The sequence below is a fragment of the Oncorhynchus mykiss genome, chromosome 29, assembly GCF_057628025.1.
Source record: "Oncorhynchus mykiss isolate SJ-2025 chromosome 29, ASM5762802v1, whole genome shotgun sequence".
NCBI lineage: Eukaryota > Metazoa > Chordata > Actinopteri > Salmoniformes > Salmonidae > Oncorhynchus > Oncorhynchus mykiss.
In genome coordinates, this window is record NC_143050.1 from 39106808 (window position 1) to 39134483 (window position 27676).

Below are 27676 nucleotides of genomic sequence, written 5' to 3' on the forward strand. Positions count from 1 at the left end.
TGGTGGAAGAAGGTTTCCCAGTAAACATGACCCCATTGGTCCCATGTGGGTATTCGTGGGCAAGGTGGGAACAGGCTAGCCCACACCAAGCCCACATCAGCCCAACACGGGCCAGCACAGACCAGCCTGACCCAGGCTAGCCCACAACAAGTACAACACAGGCTAGCCTACACCAAACCCACAACAAGCCCAACACAGGCTAACCCACACTAATCCCACACCAGACCAAGACAGGCCAGACCACACCAAGACGAGCTAGAGCCGGGGGCTCATTAGAATATTTGGGTGTGTGGTTTGCACACAATTATTCTTCTGCAACCGTTACTGAGAGTGTCGTTCCAGTTTAAATGTCCTCTTATGGGATGTCCATATTAACTTGTATTTGTATATTGCCAAAGTATTATTCTCTGTCTAACTTGGTTGTCTTTCTAATACCATGTTTCTTAAATCCCTTTAAGGTTTAACAATTATGCAGTTCATGCATTTCATTTAATTCCTATTAAATTGCGAAGGTGTTTTTGGTCAATGTGGGCATCCTATATGAGCCAATATTTTTGCCCGCATTGGGCCAACCTCGTGCCAATGTGGGCATGCTTGCTGGGAAAATATGGGCTTACTTCTGGCAAAGTGAAGGCTGCCCTCACCAGATATAAGCTGCCTGCTTTGGGACCGCATTGTTCCAATGAGGGCATGTTGGCTGTATCCCATTTCTGTCTGTTTCTTCACTCTCTTCCTGAGTGTAACATTCTCCACTCTAACCTTGCCTCCGCCATTCGGAATACATTAGGGTGATATGGCAACAGTGAAAAGGTATACACCTAGCTGTGTGTTCCCACAGCCTCCCAGACTGCTTGGTTCCAGGTCCAACAGGATAATAACCCATCCACCCTTAGAGCTTTTCTGTTTGATTTGTTTGCTTTCTCCTATATTTCCTGTATTAGTTTTAGTGGAACCCAGAGCAAGTTTAGTTGTTTATAGAATAAGAGCATCTCCAGCTGGCCTGTCTGGAGAGGGTAAAGGTGTTGTGGTGATGATACGTAGGGAGGGAGCTGGCTAGTTCCTATTTTCACCACTAGAGGGCACTCTAGTTTCCTTACAGCCTTCTGATCAAACTGATGGCATATGAATGCTTATTAGGGGCAAACAGTATAATGTACAGTCATAGAGTTTCTAAACCCAGAGGCGCAACAATGCAAACATTTCCGGGAACGCTTAACGAAACAGATCAAGCAGACCAGGCTGGGGTTTGGGGTTTGATTTGACGGCCTGCACATGCAGAGTTCGCGTGAGACGACCGTTAGAACCGATGACGTGTTTCTGTTTCTTAGCTAGCCAATGTCACCATGAATGTGATCGGAGATTTCTATTGCAGAAGCAGTTGATGCCTATCTTCACACTATACTGTCTTTGGTACAGTTTTTGGGCGGAGGGTGTTGGATCAGCAACGGCTTTAATGAAAGCCAGAAGGACATGACGTTGGATCGAAGTGAGCAAGTAGACAACCTGTACCGATACACAGGTTGACATTGAAAGACAGGAAATGACAGAGCACTGAAAGATGTGAGTGGCACAGATGAAAGAGCGAGAGAGATGTTTGCCAGATGTCTCTGTTCGGGTGACTACAGTATTACCAAAGATGAGAGAGAGAGAGAGAGAGAGAGAGAGAGAGAGAGAGAGAGAGAGAGAGAGAGAGAGAGAGAGAGAGAGAGACAGATGTCTCTCTTCGGGTGACTGCACTACTGCCAAAGATTCTATACACCGTAGAAAAAACAACTCCTTGGATCAAAAAAAACAACAACCTTCAACTGGTTACAAGTAAATGATTTAGGATTTCTCAATTGAAAAATATTACGTTGTTGAAACCAAGTATATGATTGAACTGTTTTATTTGATTATTACCAAACCTAGCGTAGCACCCCATATTATCTGCATATTCGACACTATTTAAGAAATATATTACCTTCGACAGTGTTATTTTGTGATCAAGCCATCAATGTTTTATGATTATTGGTGTGGTAAAAATGTTAGCTAACGGGTTAGCATGTTTGACAATATGTCCCGTATTATTATCAACTTTTCATTGCGTAGCCTGGTGCGTAGCCTGGTGCATAGCCTGGTGCGTAGCCTGTAGTGTAGCCTGATGCGCCCGCCTGTAGCGTAGCCTGGTGCGTAGCCAGTAGCGTAGCCTGGTGCGTAGCCAGTAGCGTAGCCTGGTGCGCCCGCCTGTAGCGTAGCCTGGTGCGTAGCCTGTAGCGTAGCCTGTAGCGTAGCCTGGTGCGCCCGCCTGTAGCGTAGCCTGATGCGCCCGCCTGTAGCGTAGCCTGGTGCGTAGCCAGTAGCGTAGCCTGGTGCGTAGCCAGTAGCGTAGCCTGGTGCGCCCGCCTGTAGCGTAGCCTGGTGCATAGCCTGGTGCGTAGCCTGGTGCGTAGCCTGTAGCGTAACCTGGTGCGCCCGCCTGTAGCGTAGCCTGGTGCGCCCGCCTGTAGCTTAACCTGGTGCGTAGCCTGTAGCGTAGCCCGGTGCGCCCGCCTGTAGCGTAGCCTGGTGCGTAGCCTGTAGACTGCAGTGTTTTTTTCACCAACATCTTCTTCAGTGTTGTAACCAAATAACTTGTCATTATTTGTTTTACAGACTAATCTTATGTTTTGAGAAAGCAGATACAAGTTTAATACGAACATATAAATGGGTATGAATAGTTTAGGCAAAAAGTTGGATATTAAATTATGTGTGATCTGTCGTGCAGTCGAATTCTGCATTGTACAAGTAATATATATACACATTTTGTGGGACACGCCATTTGTACATACACATTTGTATTTAGTTCATTTAGCAGACAACTTTTAACACAGCATATTACCATTGCAGGGTGAAAGTGGGCCCAAAAAATGGCAAACTATTTTTTTTAAATGGTAAAGAAAACTATTTAGCATTTTGAAAATACAAATGACATCTCTCGAAAGTAGCTTGTTACAAAATACATTGGAATCTAGTTCAGCCCAGTGTAATAAAAATGACAGAATACTCAGAAGTAGTTTAAATACACATTTCAAATACATGTAACAGAAATACTGCCCATCTCTGTCTGTGGTATTACTCAGTTAGGGGAGTTCCTTTCACAACGTTGGTTTATCTCTCATGAACTACCTAGACTAAACCACATCTCCTCTCTCCTCATTTTTCATGTGATTCATCCATTTCTTTCTCTCCATCTCATTTGTTGTTTACCTTTCCCTCCTTTCTTCTCAGCTCTTATTTTTTTTACCTCTTCTCTGCCATTTTATTCTCTCTTTACTCATCCATTCCTCTTCCATCCACACAGCTCTTCCACTCAAATTTCTACTTCCATTTTCTCACAATCCTTACTCCCTCTTTTCCACAACGCTGTCTGTCCTATGGGCTGGTTTGGGGCCAATTTAAATGACTGCAATAATTAATCTACACAGATTTCAAAGAAAGAGGGAGGAGAGTGAGGTACGAGTAAAGTTGGGATAGACGTTAATTAGAAAAGAGAAAGATGGATGAGAGAGAGAAGGGATAAAACAGCAAGACAGAGAGTTTAAGAAAGAAGGGGGAGGGACAAAGTGCAATGGTGGGAGAGAGGGAGAGTGTATGGAATGCAGTCTCCCCAGAGAGCACACATGTGTAAGGTTAGAGATTCGTGGACTCAAGCCTCTCTCTCTCACACACATCTCTGTTGGAACAGAGAGGCCTGCAAGCACAGCCAGGCTGCCGCACAGTCATCTCCAGCAGGGCCTGTAGAACACACTGGACCCTACAGTATGTTAGAACAATACCACAACTTGCTCCTCCTGCAGCACTGAGCACAGAGCCAGGGAGCACAGCCACTGCAGACCCCGACACTGGAGAGGACACTGTCTCGCCACTTTATCCAATGGAGTTCTTCTTTCCCTCTTTAAACTTTTATTTTCCTCCTTTCGGCTCCACAGTTTTCTCTCTAACTCCCCGGTACTCGGTGGAACTGAACTGTCATCATGTAGTCTCATTCAGTCTCTCCCTCCACCCCATCATTCCGTAGGAGAATGTCCCAGAATGTTTGGGTTTCGTTTCAATCTCTGAACCTCCAAATGTCAGTCAGAACCCCCAGACGTTTTTCCCTTCACAGCAGAAAAGTGAGTCACAGTGATAAATTCCCAAATTTTATGTTCTGGCGGATTCTCAAGGGAAGCCATTAGTATGTTTTACTGTGCGTACTACAGTATAAGCTCAGTGGAACTGGATTCACATTTGAGAAATGTAACAGTGCCAGGATATCATTTTATATAAAAACGCATACATTTTTACCGCACTACAGAAGCAGAGATTAGGCCTATGGGCCTGCTGTTTTTAGGGAAAACCATTAGCTGACAATAGCTGACTCTACCGATCCCCTTATCTGTCCTCATACGGCGACAGCCAGGGGAAAGCCCAGCTTGAACATGACTACTGGTCCAAATGAGCGTGAAAGTTTTTTGATTTGGCACTGAAGCAGATCCAATCCTGCTTCTCCTCTTTCTGTGCCAAGATCTCTGGCTGTTTCTTCCTTCTGGTGTTTTTGCGTGTCTCACATTTTCCATGTTATTGTTTTTTCTTCCTGGGGAGTAATGACTCTTCAGTCACATTGTAGTTGGACTGTGCTGTGGTCTTTCAAACACTTCAGGTAGAGCGTGGCTTCTGAGGGGTAGATATGATTTTGCGTCACGCCAGTTTCTGGGCTAAGAAACAGTCGTTCTCCGTGCTCATGCTGGTTGTCTTGGATTTGGTTGTTCTTCATCGTAGCTAAAGAGAACACGTTGTATGTACATGGTTACTCCATGGTATTAATATTTGTATTTGTGCACAGCTGGTCAGGCAATTTTACATTCAATTTCTTCCCACTGGGCAAAAACTGATTGAATCAATGTTGCTTCCGCAAAATTTCAACCCCAAAAATCAATGTGATGACGCTGAATCAATGTGGAAAACTAATTGAATTTGCAAAAAGTAATCAACGTGAGGGCATTCCGTCTTTTTTCACCCAACTTTTAACATAAGACCCCATACTCAACTGGCGGACCACTGTCCGGGCTCAGAACGGGTCAATATGGACTGCGGGTTTTGGGGAATTTGATAGGGCTTCGATCCCTGGTATCGTATAAGCACACACAAGACATTTGTAGAAATGCAGGAATGAGCTTTAAAATGTCTACATTTACTTCCGCCAACAAGAGGGGTGTGAACAGTTTGGGGGTCGCATGGGTTGGGAGGTGAAGTGTGTTACGACACCGATACATTTCAATATCCATCTGACCTTTGCCACCCAGAAAATGTGTGTGACTGGACCTTCTCAAATTGTTCTTGAGTACCCCTACTCTAGAGGTTTCAAGAGAATACCCTCAGCTATACCTTTTTTTGAGGAACAGCCTGTTACATTCTGCAGTGAGCCAAGAAATAACTATGGAAGCCCATCCCCACCACCAAAAGAAATGTACAATGTGGATCGTTGATTATACAAAAAGGATATGTTTTTTCATTTTTAACATGGCACCACAGTGGTGGGGTGGATTTTTTTCCCCTGGGGCCCTGAGTTTTTTCCTGTTCTGGTAGGCTAACCTAACCAACTCTGGACCCTAGTTGTAGTATGATATAGTAATTAATCAGCTGTAAAAAAATGGTTGTATTTTGGGTGATGATCTGACCAGACAATTCTTCTAATCAGGGTCATATGGTTTAAAATTCCTGGCCATAGGGAGGATGAAAACCTTAAAACCCTGTCAAACTGCAGCAACCTTGTACTTGTTCAAATCAATTATATTTAAAAACTAACATGGGGTGGGGGGGTCCCACAGACAAAGAGACAACAACTGTGATTGGATAATATAACTAATAACAGGGCTGATGTCACGTATAAATGGGTCAGGAGACAGGCGCAGGAATGCGTAAACGTTTTTAAAAATGTCTTACCCGAATTTCGGCGTGACATGTAAAGGCACGTGAACGAAGACCATTCAAACAATATACAAAAGACAGGGTAGAAACCCAAACAAAAGAGTGAGGAGTACCTTGAATAAATAACACAAGCCCGCAATGAGTAACACACGGGACGAGACCCGTAATCATCTGAGCAATCCACAATGGCACGAAAGCTAAAACACACAACACAGGTGCTCACACGCACCAACGGACATTGTAACAATAATCGACAGGACACTGGTAAACTAAGGGCACACTTACACAATTACTAATCAGTGGGAATAGGGGCCAGGTGTGCGTAATGACATTTCCGGAGGGATCTGTGACAGTCTGTTTTCACTCTGGTTGCATCGTGTAGGCCTTTGCATCTGTAATTAAAAGGTTATTCATACAGTATGCCATCACTATTGTGTTTATTGATTAATTCCAGTCAATAATTTGGGATTAAAAAGGCCTAGGTCCACCCAAAGTTTGAATATAAACCAAATTTGATAAAATTCACATTTTCTCAGAACTCAAATAAGTGGGCCCATAATAAGCTATTAATAATCTTATGTTTCCCCAAGAACGACAACATGAATAGCGTACAGCTGGCAGGTTTTACACTTTTTCGGCAGGATAGAACAGCTACTTCTGGTAAGACAAGGGGTGACGGTTTATGTATATTTGTAAACAACAGCTGGTGAACGAAATCTAAGGAAGTCTCAAGGTTGTAGACCACACTGTTTACCAAGAGAGTTTTGATCTATATTCTTCGTAGCTGTCTATTTACCACCACAAACCAATGCTGGCACTAAGACTGCACTCAATGAGCTGTATACGGCCATAAGGAAGTCGCCTCTGGCGGCACTTCCGCTAGCAGAACCCCTCGCCAATAGCCAATGAAATTGCCAATGAAATTGCAGGGCGCCAAATACAAATCAACAGAAATCTCATAAATCAAAATTCTTAAACATACAAGTATTAGGCACCATTTTAAAGATACAATTCTCGTTAATCCAGCCACAGTGTCTGATTTCAAAAATGCTTTACAGCAAAAGCCCCACAAACGATTATGTTAGGTCACCACCAAGTCACAGAAAAACCCAGCCATTTTTCCAGCCAAAGAGAGGAGTCACAAAAAGCACAAATAGAGATAAAACTAATTACTAACCTTTGATGATCTTCATCAGATGACACTCATAGGACTTCATGTTACACAATACATGTTTGATTTGTTTATGTCCATATACCTCCTTTTGTTAGGGTGTTTGGTAAACAAATCGAAACGAGCGTGCAACTTCCAGCGGAAAGGTCAGACTAAAATTCCAAAAAGTTATATTACTGGTCGTAGAAACATATCAAACGATGTATAGAATCAATCTTTAGGATGTTTTTATCATAAATGACCAATAATGTTCCAACCGGAGAATTCCATTGTATGTAGAAAAGCAATGGAACGGGAGCTACCTCATGTGAATGCGCGTGACTGAGCTCGTGGCTGCTGGCAGACCTCTGACTCATTCCCCTCTCATTCAGCCCCCCTTCCTAGTAGAAGCATCAAACAACGTTCTAAAGACAGTTGACATCTAGTGGAAGCCTTAGGAAGTTCAACATAACCAATATCCCACTGTACTGTATCTTCAATAGGGGCTGAGTTGAAAAACTACAAATCTCAGATTTTTTCTCAGGTTTTTGCCTGCCATATGAGTTCTGTTATACTCACAGACATCATTCAAACTGTTTTAGAAACTACAGAGTGTGTTCTATCCAATATTACTAATAATATGCATATATTAGCATCTGGGACTGAGTAGGAGGCAGTTTACTCTGGGCACGCTTTTCTTCCGAAAATGCTGCCCCCTAACCCAAGCAGGTTAATGCAGGGAAACTTACATTGGTTTTACCTCATTTCTACCAGCATGCTAAAAGTGCAACCAGAGGGAGAAAAAAAATCTACAAAAAAAGTGGTCAGATGAAGCAGATGCTAAGCTACAGGACTGTTTTCCCACTGTAGCACAGACTTTTCCTGGATGTTCCGGGATTCTTCCGGTGGCATTGAGTACACCACATCAGTCACTGGCTTCATGAATAACTACGTCGATAACATCATTGCCACAGTGACTGTACGTACATACCACAACCAGAAGCCGTGGATTACAGGCAACATCCTCACTGAGCTAAAGGGTAGAGCTGCCGCTTTCAAGGTGCGGAACTCTAACCCAGAAGCTAATAATAAATCCCGCTATGCCCTCCGACGAACCATCTAACAGGCAAAGCGTCACGCTGATCCTCAACACGGGGCCCCTCAGGGGTGCGTGCTCAGTCCCCTCCTGTACTCACTGTTCACTCATGACTGCATGGGCAGGCACGACTCCAACACCATCATTAAGTTTACCGATATCACAGATAAAAGTGGTAGGCCTGATCACAGACAGCGATGAGACAGCCTATAGAGAGAAGGCCAGAGACCTGGCAGTGTGGTGCCAGGACAACAATCTCTCCCTCAACGTGATCAAGACAAAGGAGAGGATTGTGGACTACAGGAAAAGGAGGACCGAGCATGCCCCCATTCTCATCGACAGGGCTGTAGTGGAGCAGGTTGAGACCTTTTAGTTCCTTGGTGTCCACATCACCAACAAAATATCATGGTCCGAACACACCAAGACAGCCGTGAAGAGGGCACGACAAAGCCTATTCCTCCTCAGGAGAAGATTTGGCATGGGTCCTCAGATCCTCAAAAAGTTCAACAGCTGCACCATCAAGAGCATCCTGACTGGTTGCATCACTGCCTGATATGGCAACTGCACGGCCTTCGACCGCAAGGCACTACAGAGGGTGGTGTGTATGGTCCAGTACAACACTGGGGCCAAGCTTTCTGCCATCCAGGACCTCTATACCAGGGGGTGTCAGAGGAAGACCTTAAAAATTGTCAAAGACTCCAGACACCCTAGTCATTGACTGTTCTATATGCTGCCGCACGACAAGCGGTACAGGAGCGCCAAGTCTAAGTCCAAAATACTTCTTAACAGCCTCTACCCCCAAGCCATAAGACTCCAGAACAGCTAATCAAATAGCTACCCAGACTATTAGCATTGCCCCCCCCCCCTCTCTTTTACGCTGCTGCTACTCTCTGTTTATTATCTATGCATAGTAACTTTAACTCTACCTACACATACATATTACCTCAATTAACCGATGTCTCCAAACATTGACTCTGTACCAGTATCCCCTGTATATAGCTTCGCTGTTGGGATTTTACTGCTGGTCTCTAATTATTTGTTACTTTTACTTCTTAATATATAACTATATATATATATATATTTTACTTATCTATTTTTTACTTTACACTTATTTTTTCTTAAAACTGCATTGTTGGTTAAGGGCTTGTAAGTAAGCATTTCACTGTATGGTCTACACAAATGCAATTTGATTTGATTTGATTTGGTGGTTAGCTAATCATTAGTGTATGTGTGCATGTAGCTAGCTAACATTAGTTATGTATTTAGCTAGCTAACGTTAGCAAACACATTTTTTCTCTAGCAGCTAACTCTGAGTAAGATTACCTGCAGTCAGATGCTACCTAGTTAGCAATGCGGGAAAGCATAGCTAGCGGATTTTCTAACTAACTAGCTTGCTGTAGCTATCCTGATATCTTCGCCAGAAAGTGTTTGCTTGTAAAGGCCCTTGTAAGAGTGGTGCGCCAGCACAAACTGTTTCTGCCTTGATACATTTGATTACTGCACCATTCGTATTAGCTACACTCTTAGAAAAAAGGGTTCCAGGGTTTTTGGAAGAAAGGGTTCTTTGATGATTCTTTGGAAGGAAAGATAATTTGTTTGGAAGAAAGAAGGGTTCTACATGGAACCGTATATAATATTCCCAAGCATGCTCTATTGAGGCGAGAATCTCTGAATTTTATGTTTTATGTGCATTGATTGGTTGATTAATTTGTGCTACACAAAGATAAATATCATTTCTAAACTAATCCAATTTATATAACCACTCAGGACAGGGAGAGGGTATTAATTATACAGGTGAGTGTAATGTGTTGTAATGATATACAGTGTATGTGTACTTATGACAATGTTGTTGACTCTGTGTGTGTGTGTGTGTGTGTGTGTGTGTGTGTGTGTGTGTGTGTGTGTGTGTGTGTGTGTGTGTGTGTGTGTGGGTGTGCGGGTGTCCAGGTGCTACAGTTGCTGTGCCAGGCGTGGGCATATCCCAGTGCCAACCCTCTCTGGAGCTACGCTCAGGTATCACCCCCCAATCGTGGATTTCAGGAGACAGCAGAGGGAGCATGCCCCTATTCACATCGAAAGGACCACAGTGGACAAGGTGAAAGATTAAAGTTCCTCGGTGTACACATCACTGACAATCTGAAATGGTCCACCCACACAGACAGTGTGGTGAAGAAGGCGCCTCAATAGCGCCTCTTCAACCTCAGGAGGCTGAAGAAATTTGGCTTGGCCCCTAAGACCCTCACAAACTTTTACAGATGCACAATTGAGAGCCTACCCTTTAGCTCAGTGAGGATGTTGCCTGTAATCCACGGCTTCTGGTTGTGGTATGTACGTACAGTCACTGTGGCGATGATGTTATCGACGTACTTATTGATGAAGCCTGTAAGGCTGTATCATCGCCTGGTATGGCAACTACACCAGGGCTCTCTAGAGGGTGGTGCGGTCTGCCTAACGTATCACCGGGGGCTCATTGCCTGCCCTCCAGGACACCTACTGCACCTGATATCACAGGAAGGCCAAAAAGATCATCAAGAACATCATCTACCCGAGCCACGGCCTGTTCACCCCGCCCTCATCCAGAAGGCGAGGTCAGTACAGGTGTATCAAAGCTGGGACCGAGAGACTGAAAAATAGCTTAAATCTCAAGGCCATCAGACTGTTAAATAGCCATCATTAGCCGGATACTCAACCCTGCACCTTAAAGGCTGCTGCCGTATGTACATAGACATGGACTCACTGGTCACTTTAATAATGGAACACTAGTCACTTTAATAATCTTTACATACAGCTTTACTCATTTCATATGTATATACTGTATTCAACTGTATTTTAGACAATGCCAATCTGACATTGCTCGTCCTCTGGGTTGTGTTCATTTGAGAAATGGAAAACATTTCCCTACGTGAAACACGACCCTGATGTCCTTCCACCTATCAGAGCTGCATGCCGGTAGGGATGCAGAGTCACCTGGACTGCGGCTTAGTGTGTGTGAGTCGGCATGGTGATGAGGGAGTGTCTCCGCTCCTGTATGGACATCAACGGAGCCAACCTCAAATTCGAGGGACAGTACAGTATGGCACCTCCCCCAAGGTTTTGGGTGCATCAATAGCCTGAAGTGGCTCAATGTCAATATTTTCTGTTCTCTGCTCATTCTGATCTGAAAGAACTGGACGGGTGAAAACAAGTAAGAAAGTGCTGTCACATATCTGCTGTTCAGATCACTGCAAATGAATGAAAGGAGATTGTAGACTACTGGGGTGCACCACTACAGTATGCTTTGGCTGCCTTGCTATGAGTTTAGGACCCAGGTAAGGGTGTGTGTTAGGTGTTGTGTTTCTCTCTCTCTCACTATGAAGAGACCATGGAGCTGCTCTCACCGATGACTCCACTGTCTGATGAAGAAACAGAACCACTTGATGACAGATTGGATCTTCCTCAGGAGGTCAAATGGCAGACTGTACTTTCTCAGGCAGCACCATCCCAGGCTGCTTCAGTGGACCATAAATCAGATAAGAGACAGCAGTATCATAATCAAACCCATAACACTCTTCTTATATAACTACATTCATGAACATAATGTTGCTTGCTTCATTCAAATCATTACAACTTAATGAGTCTTCCCACAGGCAGTTAAGAAGGTATGGCATAGAGCTCGCCAGCTTATAGTCCCAAAAAACGGACATTTGTTACCTCTGTTTTGTTCAGTCATTCCTGTGGGGAAAATTAATGGTGAAATAATAGGGTTTTGTATTAAACAACAAAAATAAGGACTAAGGTTATAGTAGATTTAGGAGATTTTAATACGTTTTGGTCTATGAGATAATATCAGTCAGTTAACATGAACTTTGTGAATTATGAAGCTTTTTGATCCTTTTTTGACTATATCCAGTGGGGAGAACAAGTATTTGATACACTGCCGATTTTGCAGGTTTTCCTACTTACAAAGCATGTAGAGGTCTGTAATTTTTATCATATCATCACTTCAACTGTGAGAGACGGAATCTAAAAAAAATCAAAAATCCAGAAAATCACATTGTATGATTTTTAAGTAATTAATTTGCATTTTATTGCATGACATAAGTATTTGATACATCAGAAAAGCAGAACTTTATATTTGGTACAGAAACCTTTGTTTGCAATTACAGAGATAATACATTTCCTGTAGTTCTTGACCAGGTTTGCACACACTGCAGCAGGGATTTTGGCCCACTCCTCCATACAGACCTTCTCCAGATCCTTCAGGTTTCGGGGGTGTCGCTGAGCAATACGGATTTTCAACTCCCTCCAAAGATTTTCTATTGGGTTCAGGTCTGGAGACTGGCTAGGCCACTCCAGGACCTTGAGATGCTCCTTACGGAGCAACTCCTTAGTTGCCCTGGCTGTGTGTTTCGGGTCGTTGTCATGCTGGAAGACCCAGCCACGACCCATCTTCAATGCTCTTACTGAGGGAAGGAGGTTGTTGGCCAAGATCACGCGATACATGGCCCCATCCATCCTCCCCTCAATACGGTGCAGTCGTCCTGTCTCCTTTGCAGAAAAGCATCCCCAAAGAATGATGTTTCCACCTCCATGCTTCACGGTTGGGATGGTGTTCTTGGGGTTGTACTCATCCTTCTTCTTCCTCCAAACACGGCGAGTGGAGCATGGTGGTGGCAGCATCATGCTGTGGGGATGTTTTTCCATCGGCAGGGACTGGGAAACTGGTTAGAATTGAAGGAATGATGGATGGCGCTAAATATAGGGAAATTCTTGAGGGAAACCTGTTTCAGTCTTCCAGAGATTGGAGACTGGGACGGAGGTTCAACTTCCAGCAGGACAATGACCCTAAGCAAACTGATGAAGCAACACTCGAGCAGTTTAAGGGGAAACATTTAAATGTCTTGGAATAACATTGAGTGGCTGCTGCCAACATACTGACTCAAATCTTTAGCCACTTTAATAATAAAAAATGGATGTGATAACTGTATCACTAGTCACTTTAAACAATGGCACTTTATATAATGTTTACATACCCTACATTGCTCATCTCATATGTATATACTGTACTCTATACCATCTACTGCACCTTGCCTATGCCGTTCGGCCATTGCTCATCCATATATTTATATGTGCATATTCTCATTCATTCCTTTACACTTGTGTGTATAAGGTAGTTGCTGTGAAATTGTTAGATTACTTGTCAGATTTTACTGCACGGACAGATCTAGAAACACAAGCATTTCACTTCACTCGCATTAATATTTGCTAACCATGTGTATGTGACCAATTAAATTTGATTTCATCATATGTTAAAAAAAATTGAACTAGTATTCGTTTGGAAGGTAGTTAAAGCATTTTTATCAAAGCAATCACCTTTGCATGTGAAAACAGAATCCTGCTCATCACTTACCTCACTTTTGTTTTGAGCCAATTTCACAGTGGGCTTTGAACGGCCGCCTGGCTTCTGCCCAGGAGGGAGTCCGGGTCCAAAACTAATGCAATCAACTTTCACCTGGTGCAAAACACGCCAGATTAATCGAATCCCCTCACTGAGTGTGGTTACACGAATGGTCAGATTAATATAATAGTTTGAATTAAAACGTTTACATGCTTCACAAGAAGAACGATTTCCATAGCAATCCTGTTTAGCTAGGCACATCTGAAATCATGCTACCTGATTGGCAGAAAATCTGCAATCTAAATAAACAACTTATTTTTGTTCTGACATATAAAGTTTGTATGTGAAAACTACTTCTAAGACACATACATCCAGTTGTTACGAACACACTTTACTGGCGCTAAAGAGGGAGGCTTGCTCGGCTTGTGCTAACACGAGGTGTCAATAATTAAAAAGATTGATAAACAAACTTAGATTTTAACTTTACGCCGATTAAGATAAGCAGAGTGAGGTGTTTACATGATTATTGCGTAATCTGCCTACTCCCATAATTAGTTTAATATCAAATTATTGGTGTGCATGTAAATGTACTCACTGACCGTTCCGTTGACAACATGCACATTACTTACTGATTGGCTGCCACTGTACAGTATGCTTCCAATCAGAGGATTGCAGGTGTGGCTTATTCCAGGTGTGGCTTATTCTAGGCGTGGCTTTCAGTTAGCTGTTTTTGGTCTCCTATAAGAGGAGACCAGTTAAAAAAAACTCTGTTCATAAACAGTGAGCCTATACACTGTCAGATCTGCAGCTTTGTTTTAAGGCTGACATGTGCATTTATTACTGCTTCTCTGCCTTTTGGCTAAGATCAAGTGTAGTGTAGTACCTTTAACAGTGGCGATCGTAGGCCGGAGAGTACCCGGGAAGTTGTGCTTGAGTTAGTTTTGTTTAGGGTATTCTTTAAAACATTTTTTTGATTTTACCCCTTTTTCTCCCCAATTTCGTGGTATCTAATTGTTTTAAGTATGAGACTATCTTGTCTCATCGCTACAACTCCCGTACGGGCTCGGGAGAGACGAAGGTTGAAAGTCATGCGTCGTCCGATACACAACCCAACCAAGCCGCACTACTACTTAACACAGCGTGCATCCAACCCGGAAGCCAGCCGCAACAATGTGTCGGAGGAAACACCGTGCACCTGGCAACCTTGGTTAGCGCGCACTGCGCCCGGCCAGATTGGATTTCTCCAGAAAATTCCTCCAGGAAGAGCTCGGTTTCAAACCTGTGCATGTGAACTGCATCGCAGCCCTCCCCTATGGGAAAGGCTTCGATGTTAGTTTCACCTGTGTTAGCTTCCTGAGGGAGTTCTGGCGGAAACTCCAGAATGCCCTGAACACCCAGGGGTCCCTTACAGCAATGTTTGAAGTGACTAAGCTGATGGATAATAGCATCAAAACTGTTATTTCTTTTGTATGTACAATGACACTGTACAACCGGAGGAATGTGCAGTATGGTTGGAAAGGTACTGTCTACCATAGTCGAAGAGAACAGGAGCCATGTTCACTACCGGGACCAGCCCAAGCGCCTGTGAAAAGGTGGTCTGCATGAAGTGGGCCACCGCTACAAGGAGTGCAGGAACGGAAGGTCCTGCAACCTCTGTGGCAAGCGGTCCCACCTCATCCGCGGCTAAAAAAAGGGTAAGTTGGAATGGGAGAGCTCCCAGGGGGAGGAAGAATCCAGAACCTTCCCCACCAACTACTGCAACCAAATCTCCTTTTAAAATCCCCTTTAAACCTCTTCTCCCTACCACTCCCCTTTACCCTGGAGGGAGGGAGAGAAGGTACCCGATAAGTAACCCCTTTTAACTGTTCCAAATGCCTTTCTTTTTAGCACTGTTTTTACTCACCCTTTTATGGCTATTAACATCACCACTATTAATGTAAGGAGTGCTAAACAGAGACACGAGGACAGTCGGTTTTTATTATTTTTTAGAAAGGTTTAATTCAGATGTTTTTATTACAGGGTCTACCCTTTTTTTCCTCTTACAGCAAATGGGAGGACAAGTGGCAGCACGGGCCTTTCATTCATTCAAATGGGAGGACAAGTGGCAGCACGGGCCTTTCATTCATTCAAATGGGAGGACAAGTGGCAGCACGGGCCTTTCATTCATTCAAATGGGAGGACAAGTGGCAGCACGGGCCTTTCATTCATTCAAATGGGAGGACAAGTGGCAGCACGGGCCTTTCATTCATTCAAATGGGAGGACAAGTGGCAGCACGGGCCTTTCATTCATTCAAATGGGAGGACAAGTGGCAACACGGGCCTTTCATTCATTCAAATGGGAGGACAAGTGGCAGCACGGGCCTTTCATTCATTCAAATGGGAGGACAAGTGGCAGCACGGGCCTTTCATTCATTCAAATGGGAGGACAAGTGGCAGCACGGGCCTTCATTCATTCAAATGGGAGGACAAGTGGCAGCACGGGCCTTTCATTCATTCAAATGGGAGGACAAGTGGCAGCACGGGCCTTTCATTCATTCAAATGGGAGGACAAGTGGCAGCACGGGCCTTTCATTCATTCAAATGGGAGGACAAGTGGCAGCACGGGCCTTTCATTCATTCAAATGGGAGGACAAGTGGCAGCACGGGCCTTTCATTCATTCAAATGGGAGGACAAGTGGCAGCACGGGCCTTTCATTCATTCAAATGGGAGGACAAGTGGCAGCACGGGCCTTTCATTCATTCAAATGGGAGGACAAGTGGCAGCACGGGCCTTTCATTCATTCAAATGGGAGGACAAGTGGCAGCACGGGCCTTTCATTCATTCAAATGGGAGGACAAGTGGCAGCACGGGCCTTTCATTCATTCAAATGGGAGGACAAGTGGCAGCACGGGCCTTTCATTCATTCAAATGGGAGGACAAGTGGCAACACGGGCCTTTCATTCATTCAAATGGGAGGACAAGTGGCAGCACGGGCCTTTCATTCATTCAAATGGGAGGACAAGTGGCAGCACGGGCCTTTCATTCATTCAAATGGGAGGACAAGTGGCAGCACGGGCCTTTCATTCATTCAAATGGGAGGACAAGTGGCAGCACGGGCCTTCATTCATTCAAATGGGAGGACAAGTGGCAGCACGGGCCTTTCATTTCGAGTGGATCCAATTTTAATAAAAATGATGGTGTTGCTATTTAAATCAAGACCCCACAGGTGGTGGTGAGGGGGAGCACGGTGGTGGTTGCTGGGCGTGCTCTTTTAGCCAATTGCACTTTTATGGGAGGGATTTTAATGTGCTAAATGTGTATGATTTAACAATAAACACGACCGGTGTGCACTTTTAGAAGACCTACAGTCACACATGCTAGGCAGGGATCCTCTAGTGGTGGGTGGGGATTTCAACTGTTTTAAGTAGAGCAGACAGGAGAGGATTTTAAGGTAGATAGGTCGTGTTTTATTGCAAGGGCTGTGCAGGGATTTTAAACTGACTGACTGTTTTAAAACCCTGCATCCAAGAGAGGAGGGCTTCACCTGGACCATTGGTGAAGGCACCAGAGCCTCTCGCATTGACTATCTGTTTACCCGGGACTGTCCCCCAACTGTAATGCGTGCACCCTTTCACCAACGTCGGGAGTGACTGTGGGAAGAGGGCCCTGGAAACTGAACTGCTCGCTTTTAGAAGATGATAGAGTCCTTAGTCAGTACAGGGAGCGGTTTAGCCAGTGGCAGACACTACAGGACTTTTTTGACACACATGCACCTCCAAGTGCGTATTTTACATGGACGACGTTAACATTTTATGCACCGACCTGTTATCTGTCGACAGGACCCTGGACAGGACTGACTGGTACAGACGAGCATCTGGGGCAAGACTGAACAGAGGACCACTTTTTCGGACCGTAGGCAGACCCAGACTTGACCAGACTATCACTGACAGTTAAAATGACTGACATAAGAGTACTGGGGGTAAAGTTTGACCGAGAGGGAGGAGGAAGCGGCAACTGGAGTGGGATCCTGGGGACCGTAAGAAAGAGATTGGGTTTTTGGGGATTCGACAGATGACTTTTGAGGGCAAGGTTTTAATCATTAAAGCTGTGATTTTACCTGTGCTTTCATTAATCGGTTCTGTTTTTATCCCACAAACAACTATTTTAGCGCTGGAATGGATGGTCTTTCACTTCCTGTGGTTAAGCAAGTGGGAGAGGCTGAAGAGGGAGGTGGTCAAGAGGCCCAGGTCCAAGGGGGGGAAAAGGCTTGCCTGACCACTACTTGTTCCTGGGCAGCCAATACACAGTGTTACATCTCACTCTTGCCACCTCCCCGGTCAACAACAAGACCCAGGCCCTCGCACGGTTCTGGCTGGGATCTTACCTCAGGACCCTGAAGCTGATCCCAGTTGACCTGCGAGCCCCAGTATCTTTCCTGCTCCCCACACACTATGTCCATCTCCAAAAGGTTTTAAGACATTTTAAACTGGAGAAAGAGGCAGTCACGGTTTTAACTAAACATCGCTCTCTTTTCTCTCTTTTGCAGGAGCACTGGACACAAGTGTGTCGGTTTGGCGCAACGTGGCCCATCCTGCTCTGCTGAACCAACACCGGGACCTGTCCTGGAATGGTCGCCCATGGGATCCTCCTGGTCAGGACCGTTATGCACTCCCTAGGCATGGCGAGGACACCCGCATTCCCCCGACCAGACTGCGGCCAAGATGAGTCGGAGAGTCACTTGCTCTGGGAGTGCAGAGCCGCCAGGGACATGTGGAAGGAAGCAGGCCCCCTGATCTCCCCATGTCTGCCAGCAGGGGAAGACCTAATGCCCCAGCTCATGCTGTATGGCGTGGGTCGGCCTATTCCACCGAAGGTCTTCACCAAGCTCTGGCCCCCTCTCATGTGTCTGAAGGATGTACTGTGGTCCTCCCACAACCTGCTGGTAGCAAAACGAGTAGAGGTAGAGACCACCCCGCAGGCAGTGACCATGGTAGCCACGGAAACCCTGGGGTGGTATGGAAAAAAGGGGGCCTCGACCCCAGGCGAAGGGTCCCCCACAACACCCAAGGTCCCGGCGGTCATGGCCTGACAGCGCTGCGGCGCCTACCTGTGCAAAGGACCGAAGACAGCTTTTTTTAACAAAGTAACTTTTTAACATATTTTCATGTCTTAAAATTGTTTTAACTTTGTAAAATCAATTGTACACATTTTAAATGGCTTTTACAGATTTAATGTTTCACAAGAAAAAGTACTTTTATTCATGGTTGTTTCTATTGTTTTTAACATGTACTTTTTAACAAATGTAAATGTAATATTCAAATGCTTTTTGTTATGCTTTTATAACGTTTTTGTGTGTAAAATGTATAAATAGATATGTGCTGTTGTTAAAAGCAAAGAACAATAAGATTTTGTCTCTAGATAACTATGTAATTGTAATAATCACTTTCCTACCAGACCATCATTTCAGTGAGTGTGATGGATTAACTATAGTAAACTACTGTGAATTTTACAATAGCCCACCTGTAACAAGTGGGAATTTAATTAGCATTATAAAACAAATCCCCATCAAAATCCATCAATTTAAGATAGAGATACAGGTTCTGTGTTTTTGCTTGGACTGCGTTTCAATCCAGTGCATCCGCCAACGTCGCCCATCTGCGATGAAAGGTGGCAGAGCTATAGCGGTGTTTGTCAGACCATGAGACATCCTGAAAATCGGTCTTCTCACGAAAATGTCTGTAGCGGCCGAACGTTTTGGCCCACTAACTATGAACCCTCACAAGACTAGTCTGGAGATAGCGTAAGTGATGAGTAGATTACTGTACCAGTTTAAAAAAATGAATGAAAGTACAGTGCCGTGAGAAAGTAGTTATTTAGTTTTCTCTTTACCCCTTTTTCATGGTATCCAATTGGTAGTTACAGTCTTGTCTCATCACTGCAACTCCCGTACGGACTCGGGCGAGACAAAGGTCAAGAGCTGTGTGTCCTCCGAAACACAACCCAACCAAGCCACACTGCTTCTTGACACAATGCCCACTTAACCCGGAAACCGGCCGCACCAATATGTCAGAGGCAACACCATGTCAACGTGCACTGCGCCCTGCCCACCACAGGAGTCACTAGTGCACAAGGACATCCCTGCCGGCCAAAACCTCCCCTAACCCGGACAATTGTGCGCAGCCCCATGGGTCTCCCGTTCGCTGCCAGCTGGAACAGAGCCTGGACTCAAACCCAGAATTTTTAGTGGCACAGCTAGCACTGCAATGCAGTGCCTTAGACCACTGTGCCATTCGGGAGGACAGTTTTCTCTACTTTTGCATATTTTTTATACTGAATGTTATCAGGCCTTCAACCAAAACCTAATATTAGATAAAGGGAACCTGAGTGAACAAATAACACAACAATGACATATATATATTTCACAAACAATGTTATGCAACACCCAATGCCCCCGTGTGAAAAAGTTATTGCCCCTTCACACTCAAAAGCTGGTTGTGCCACCTTTAGCTGCAATGCTTCCTGTATTTGTTTATTAGTCTCTCACGTCGCTGTGGAGATGTTTTGGCCCACTCTTCCACGCAGAACTGCTGTAACTCATCTTTGGGTTTTCAAGCATGAACTGCTCATTTTAAGTCCTGCCACAACATCTCAATTGGGATTAGGCCAGTCCAAAACTACACATTTGTTGCTTTTAAGCCCTTTTCATGTTGGTGACTGATTGAACGAATCCTCACTATCCTCACTAATAGTATCTGCAAATTACCAGTACGCCCAGACCCTTAATTTGAGAACGAAAGATATCTCAGTTTCAAGGTCTCAGCTTAGAGAGAAGAAGCCTTGTGAGGTATTGGTCTGTCAGATGCATGAAGCAAATGTTAATGATGAATTAATTATGAATGATGAATAAGCTAAATCATATAACTGCAGTATATAAGAGAACTAACGGGACTGCCCCGGGAGAGCTCCTGACAGATTGTTGGAACTCTCCAGTTAAATGTTAATAAACAATTATTAATTTTAGATTGACTTTGAGTGTTCCTGTGTAGAATTTCCACGACAATTTGGCGTCACGAATTGGATGATTGATTCTGCCTGCGGAGCTTTCCAGTGGGGGTCTGCGAGAAAAACCAGTGGTGCATTTTATAATAGCGCGAGGGAAATTCCTGTCTGACCAAAAGAGGAGAAGGACCTGCCCAGACCCTTACTCTGACCTGCCCAGGAGGAGACACATCATCCGCAAACATGACAACTGATTTCAGTAAGTCAATTTAAATGAATTTGTATAATTTTTTTATATATATTTTAATAATAAAACTGATACCATTAGTCTTAAGTCAAGTAATAGCACGAAGTGGATGTGAAAGTTGCGTGAGTGTGGAAAGTATTAAACTGTTAGAAATGTAGATAATAAAAAAGATTATCTTTCCATGACAGAAGTTTGCCAAAAACCACTTCGAAGAATATTCTATAGACAGATGATTCAAAAGTATAACCTTTTGGGCGACATGGGTCCCATTATTCCTGCCAAAAACCAAACTCTGTATTCTACAGTAAGAACCTTAACCAATGGTCAAGCATGGTGGCGGTAGTGTGATGGTTTGGGGATGCTTTGTTGTACTCTTAGTTTATGGTTGACGCATCTTGCTGGCCATTGGCGTTTCCCAAAAATGTCAAAGCACGTGATTGCATCCAACTGGTATTTAAAACTTCACAACTGTTAAATTCCCACCACCCGCATGGTTACGAACACAGCTCTATATGTAATATATTGGGTAGAAAAATGTACCATTATACTAGATTATCCGCACATGTACCCTAAAAGGTACAGACAAGTACCATGTTCCTATGTGTACCTCTGAAGGGAACAACGCTATATCGTAACCGTACTCTTATTTTTGAGAGTATATGGCTATATGTTCTTGGTAACAGATAACCATCTGGTGGAACTCCTGAGACATTAATGCACTCCAGAGCCCAAATTGCAAGTTCAAGTTCAAATCCAGAGAGCATTTATGCACACTTAGGGCTAGATTCTATCAGATCTGCACTAGAAGGCACCCACATAAATTGTTTTTGCGCTGTCGAGCTGTCAAATACACAATCATATCCTGGCATTATACCTGAAGTGGAAATTGCCATTGCCTGCACTGAGCTGCATTAAGAGAAATCCCTTGCAGCCTTGTTTACAAGTTGGAACAGTCTACACTTTCATGTTCTGAACTTTGAACGCGAGTAGGATGGTTGTGGCTTCGTGACAACGACCACACGAGCAGCCACTCACGGATTTGACATCTGTAATGCAGTTACACCTCCAAAACACTGCTATCTGACCACAGCCTGCACAGCCATAATCTGCATAATCTGTAAAGGGGACCAGCCTACCTCGACCCTACTTCCACAAAACCCAGCAACCTGTGAGGGAAAGAGGGCCACTTCTTTAAAACCTGCTTCAATTCTTACAACGGCAGGGCAAGTGCCTATGCCACCAACCCCACTAACCCAAATTTTAACCCCCCACCACCTCCACCAGACAACAACATGAAGACCCAGAACCAGACCTTTCCACATGCGCCGCCTAACCCACCACCAAAGATGTCCCAGAAATGGTCCCCACCCGCTCCACCAGACAACAACAACAAAGACCCAGACCCAGACCTTTCCACATGCCCCTGCCCAACCCACCACCAAAGACGCCACAGAAACGGGCCCCACCCCTTTCACCACCCAAGACGCCCCAGAAACGACACTCAACCCTGCCAGCACATCCACCACCATCCCCTTCCTGGCCACCTCCACCTCCCTCAAACCCTGGGCCAGAGAGGAGCTGGTTCCCAAGCCCACCCGCCAAAAGAAACCTCCATTCCCCTCTCAAAATTCCCCTACTCCTTTGGCAGTCAAGAAGAACCACAATGCCCAGAACACACAAAATCTAGACGACAGACAAAAAATTAAAAAGTAAGACACAACAACACAACGGCAAAACACCAGACAATAAAAAAAAACGGAACCAGAACTCCAAAGCCAGCACGTAGGCTCCCCGATGTCCTCTATACCTCAGAGGAACCATCTCCCCCTGCTGTTGCAAGATCTCCCTTTTCACTGGCTATCCATTGGTTTCAAAAACAATGATTGATAGGCAGCTTAAACGTCTTGAATTCAACCATTATTGGGTTCAAATACACATTTAGATTTGTGAACAGCCATCCACATCAACCCTGGCCATCGTGAACAGCCATCCCCAACCCTGGCATCATGCATAAATTATATACAAATGAAAGAAAGCATTGTCATTTAGAATTTTGTGAAGTTAGTGTTGGAGAGGTGGTAACAATTATTGTTGTCCGTTAACATTGAGAAGACACCTGGTATTGACAACCTAGATGGAAAGTTACTGAGGATGGTAGCAGACAGTGTTGCCACTCATATTTGCCACATCTTTAATCTGAGTCTGGAGAAAAGTGTTTGTCCACTGACCTGGAGGGAGCCAAAGTGATACCGCTATCCAAGGATGGTAAAACGCCCTTTATTGTCTCCAACAGCCGACCAATCAGCTTGCTGCCAGTTCATAGTCATTTTGTCAAAAAATGGTCTTTGACCAAATACAATGCTATTTCTTTGCAAATAATTTAACGACTGACTTTCAGAACGCTTATAGGATGGGAACTAAACATGTACTGCACTGACACAAATGACAGATGTGTGGCTGAAAGAAATGGTAAAATAAAGATTGTACAAGCTGTATTGTTCGATTTCAGTGCAGCCTTTGATATTTTTGACCATCATTTGTTATTGAAAAAACAAACGTGTTATGGCTTTACATGATCTGCCACGGATAGAGAGCTAGCTATCTAAGAGAACACTGAGGGCTTTCTTTAATGGTAGATTCTCTGATGTTGTACATGTATAGTGGTATTCCACAAGGGAGCGGTCTTGGCCCTTTACTATTCTCTATTTTTACTTATGATCTACCACTAGCCTTAAACTAAGCCTGTGTGTCTATGTATGCAAATGATTCAACATTATACATGTCAGCACCCACAACTAGTGAAATCACTGCAACCCTAAACTAAGGAGTTGCAGTCAGTTTAAGAATGGATGGGTAGGAATAATCCTTAACATATCTAAAACTAAAAGCAGTGTATATGGTACAAATCATTCCCTAAGATCTAGACCTCAGCTGAATCTGATTATGAATGAAGAGGAGACTAAACTTATTCATGTTACATTAGATTCTGAACTGTCACGGTCAAGGCATATTGATTCTATTGTTGTGAAGATGGGGAGTGGTCTGTGTGTTATAAAGAGATGCTCTGCATTTTTGACCCAACATTCAACCAAACAAGTCCTGCAGACTCTGGTTTTAACACATCTTGACTATTGCATGGTTATATGGTCAGGTGCTGCGAAAAAGGACCAAGGAAAGTTGCCGCTGCCACAGAACAGAACAGCACATCTTGTCCTTCACTGTAAAACAGAGTGTTAATATCAACAAGATGCCTGCCAGTCTCACTTGGCTTAAAGTGGAAGAAAGAGTGACTGCATCACTTCTTGTTTTTATGAGAAATATAGCTATGATGAAAATTCCACATTGTCTGTATAACCAAATAACATACAGCTCTGACAGATACACATACGTACCCAACCAGACATGCCACCAGGAGTCTCTTCACAATCCCCACATTCAAAACAAATTTAAGGCAACACACAGTATTGTATAGAGCCATGTTTACATGGTGTGCCCTTCCATCTCAAATTACACAAGCAAACTGCAAAATCAGTTCTCTCATTATTTATTTGAAATGTATGTCCTTGTCCTTGTCCTTGAGCTGTTCTTGTCTTTTATTGTTCTGTTTTATTAGTCCCACCAAAAACAGTATTCAGAAAAGGCTAAATTTGTACTTGTTTGGAGGCAGAGCTCATTAAAACAATCAGCTGTCACACTGTTATCAAATCAAATCAAATCAAATTGTATTTGTCACATACACATGGTTAGCAGATGTTAATGCGAGTGTAGCGAAATGCTTGTGCTTCTAGTTCCGACAATGCAGTAATAACCAACAAGTAATCTAACTAACAATTCCAAAACTACTGTCTTGTACACAGTGTGAGGGGATAAAGAATATGTACATAAGGATATATGAATGAGTGATGGTACAGAGCAGCATAGGCAAGATACAGTAGACGGTATCGAGTACAGTATATACATATGAGATAAGTATGTAAACAAAGTGGCATAGTTAAAGTGGCTAGTGATACATGTATTACATAAGGATACAGTCGATGATATAGAGTACAGTATATACGTATGCATATGAGATGAATAATGTAGGGTAAGTAACATTATATAAGGTGGCATTGTTTAAAGTGGCTAGTGATATATTTACATCATTTCCCATCAATTCCCATTATTAAAGTGGCTGGAGTTGAGTCAGTGTCAGTGTGTTGGCAGCAGCCACTCAATGTTAGTGGTGGCTGTTTAACAGTCTGATGGCCTTGAGATAGAAGCTGTTTTTCAGTCTCTCGGTCCCAGCTTTGATGCACCTGTACTGACCTCGCCTTCTGGATGATAGCGGGCTGAACAGGCAGTGGCTCGGGTGGTTGATGTCCTTGATGATCTTTACGGCCTTCCTGTGACATCGGGTGGTGTAGGTGTCCTGGAGGGCAGGTAGTTTGCCCCCGGTGATGCGTTGTGCAGACCTCACTACCCTCTGGAGAGCCTTACGGTTGTGGGCGGAGCAGTTGCCGTACCAGGCGGTGATACAGCCCGCCAGGATGCTCTCGATTGTGCATCTGTAGAAGTTTGTGAGTGCTTTATCAAGAGTGACTTACAGTCAGTGCATTCAACTAAGGGAGATAAACAACAACTTATCACAGACGCAGCAAGAAAAAAAAAAACTGACTGAGAATGTTCTTGTAAGTGGTCTGTTGGTGGTCTGTTTGTACTCTAGGTTGCTCTTTTTTTGGTCACCATTGTGGCCACTTATTAAGTGTGTGAAAAAAAGTGCATGTGACAGGTGGGAGCAATAATGCATCATCTGTTGGGATGTTGACTTGGCTTCTCTTTCTTATATTATTAATAGGCGTAAAATTTTCAACGTCAATACACAATGTATTTTCAACGTCTGGAAAACAAGTTATCTTTTCACCTTTCATTCGGCACCTAAAATGCACCTCATTTTCAACGTCAGGGAAAATACGTGTATTTTCTCGATGTCCGGAAAAGACGTCTTTTCAACAACCCAAAATTGCGTACAGTATTTTCACCTTTCATTCAGCACCTAAAATGCTTTGGGAAAATACATCTAAAACATGTATTTTCAATTGAATTTTGCTTAATAGGGATCCATTGCTTTGGACCATTCGTGGGTCTGGTTCACAGAGGCCTTTCTTTGGGATGTGATTACCTTTCAAAATAAACAAAGCCCCGGTACCTACTCTTAATTAAATGACCTGCGTTTGTGTTTTCTTCTTCTTTTCCCACCATCGCTGCTCCTGTCTGGCCAATATACTAACTCAAAACAGGGAAAACAGTGAACAGTTAGACACATGCCATTTAGCAGTCACATATCAGAGTGAGAGAGGGAATTAACCAGTGTGTGTATTCAGGTATGTGTTTATGTGTGTGGAGGTTTGAGTTTCATCATGGAAATAGCTGTTGTCATGGACTACAATTTCAAAGAGAGGGAGAGAAATAGAGAGTTGATAGAAAGAGGAGAAAGGAGAGAAGAAACCCCTCTCTTCATTAACTGATGATCATGGTAAATGGCTGTCATTTACTCTCCTCCCTTTTTCCCTTTTCCCCTCCCTCAGGCATCCCCTCTCTTCCACTTGACACTCTGTAACCTCTGACCCCTTACCATCCCAAGCCTCCAGGAGGACAAACTTGACCTCACGTTCTTCCCTCCCTGTCAGCTTTGGTCTCTGTAAGGGGTGGTTTAAATTACCTCAGCTATCATCCAGGGGATCTACACAACCCTTACACCTCAACAACCCCCCTCTTCCCTAGCCAAGGCACTGAAAAACACTGTCTCCTCCAGTCCCCCCTCACATCCCTCCTAACCTCCCACCTCCCTCCCACCTCCCTCTCACAATGTATCCCCCTGTCTCTGATTCCACTCTTGCACCCCTTAATCCACTCTCTAGCCTCCCTAGTCTGTAGCCCCCTTCCTCCAACCCCCCAACCCTGGCCCCTGGTACTGCTACATACCAATAGAATCCCTGGAGACAACAGACTCTTCCCCAATGTTGATGTATAAATTCACATGGGGTCGTGACCTCAGTGGGCTTCCTTCACCTTCATACAGATGATTATTATTGCATGTCCATCTTCTCTAGCTCTCTATTTCTCCTGGCCTACTGCAGCTGCCCCTTGTTCTCTAATAGACTTGGATCCAAATAGTGTATTTTTTTTTTTACAGTTTTGATTAGGCCTGCATGGATTGCCAGATTGACAGTTTTGCACTTCTGGGGCTATTCTGTTTGATCCCCTTGCATCAGGCGAGCTCAGGCAAATTCAATCAATTTCGCTCTCGATTTACACTGGCCCATCTCCTCATCTGGAGACAGAAAGAGCAATTGAGAGGGTGCGAGAGGTGAGGGATCAGTGTCAACTCTCCTACAGAGAGTGAACTTAAGCTGAGCATGTTTACCTGACATCAGATTATATTAATGTGTTTGTTCCTTTCCTGTAGGGCTGGATGCTCATTGATGTCATTAGATCAATTTGTATATGGTTGAAACGCAATGTTGTATACAGTAGAAGCATAGTGGAAATAGTGTGTTCCATGGAATTCAGATCAAAATGGGTGCCCTACATCTCTTGCCTAAGTGTGTGTATGTTTATGCTGTATGTGTGTTTGCATGTCTGTTTACAGTGCATTCGGAAAGTATTCAGACCCCTTGACCTTTTCCACATTTTGTTACATTATAGCATTATTCTAAAATGGATTAAATTGTCCCCCCCCCCCTCATCAATCTACACACAATACCCCATAATGGCAAAGCAAAAACAGGTTTTTAGAAATGTCTGCAAATGCATTAGAAATAAAGAACTTAAATATCACAGTTACATAAGTATTCAGGCCCTTTACTCAGTACTTTGTTGAAGCACCTTTGGCAGCGATTACAGCCTCAAGTCTTCTTGGGTAT

General features: G+C 43.9%; 1 protein-coding gene and 1 long non-coding RNA gene across 3 annotated transcripts in view; one reads left to right on the plus strand and one right to left on the minus strand.

The window, feature by feature from the left end:
- The window catches only part of LOC149970442 (uncharacterized), a 126527-nt gene that overhangs the window by 10051 nt on the left and 88800 nt on the right, over positions 1–27676 (minus strand). The gene's annotated exons all lie outside the window — the stretch shown is intronic.
- Positions 1129–20548, plus strand: LOC149970443 (uncharacterized). 2 transcript variants are annotated; one of them, XR_016493377.1, is made up of 2 exons: positions 1129–1560; positions 10119–20548. It is a non-coding gene; the product is annotated as an uncharacterized LOC149970443 (long non-coding RNA). The 2 variants fall into 2 exon arrangements; XR_016493376.1 differs by having other exon boundaries at positions 1136–1815.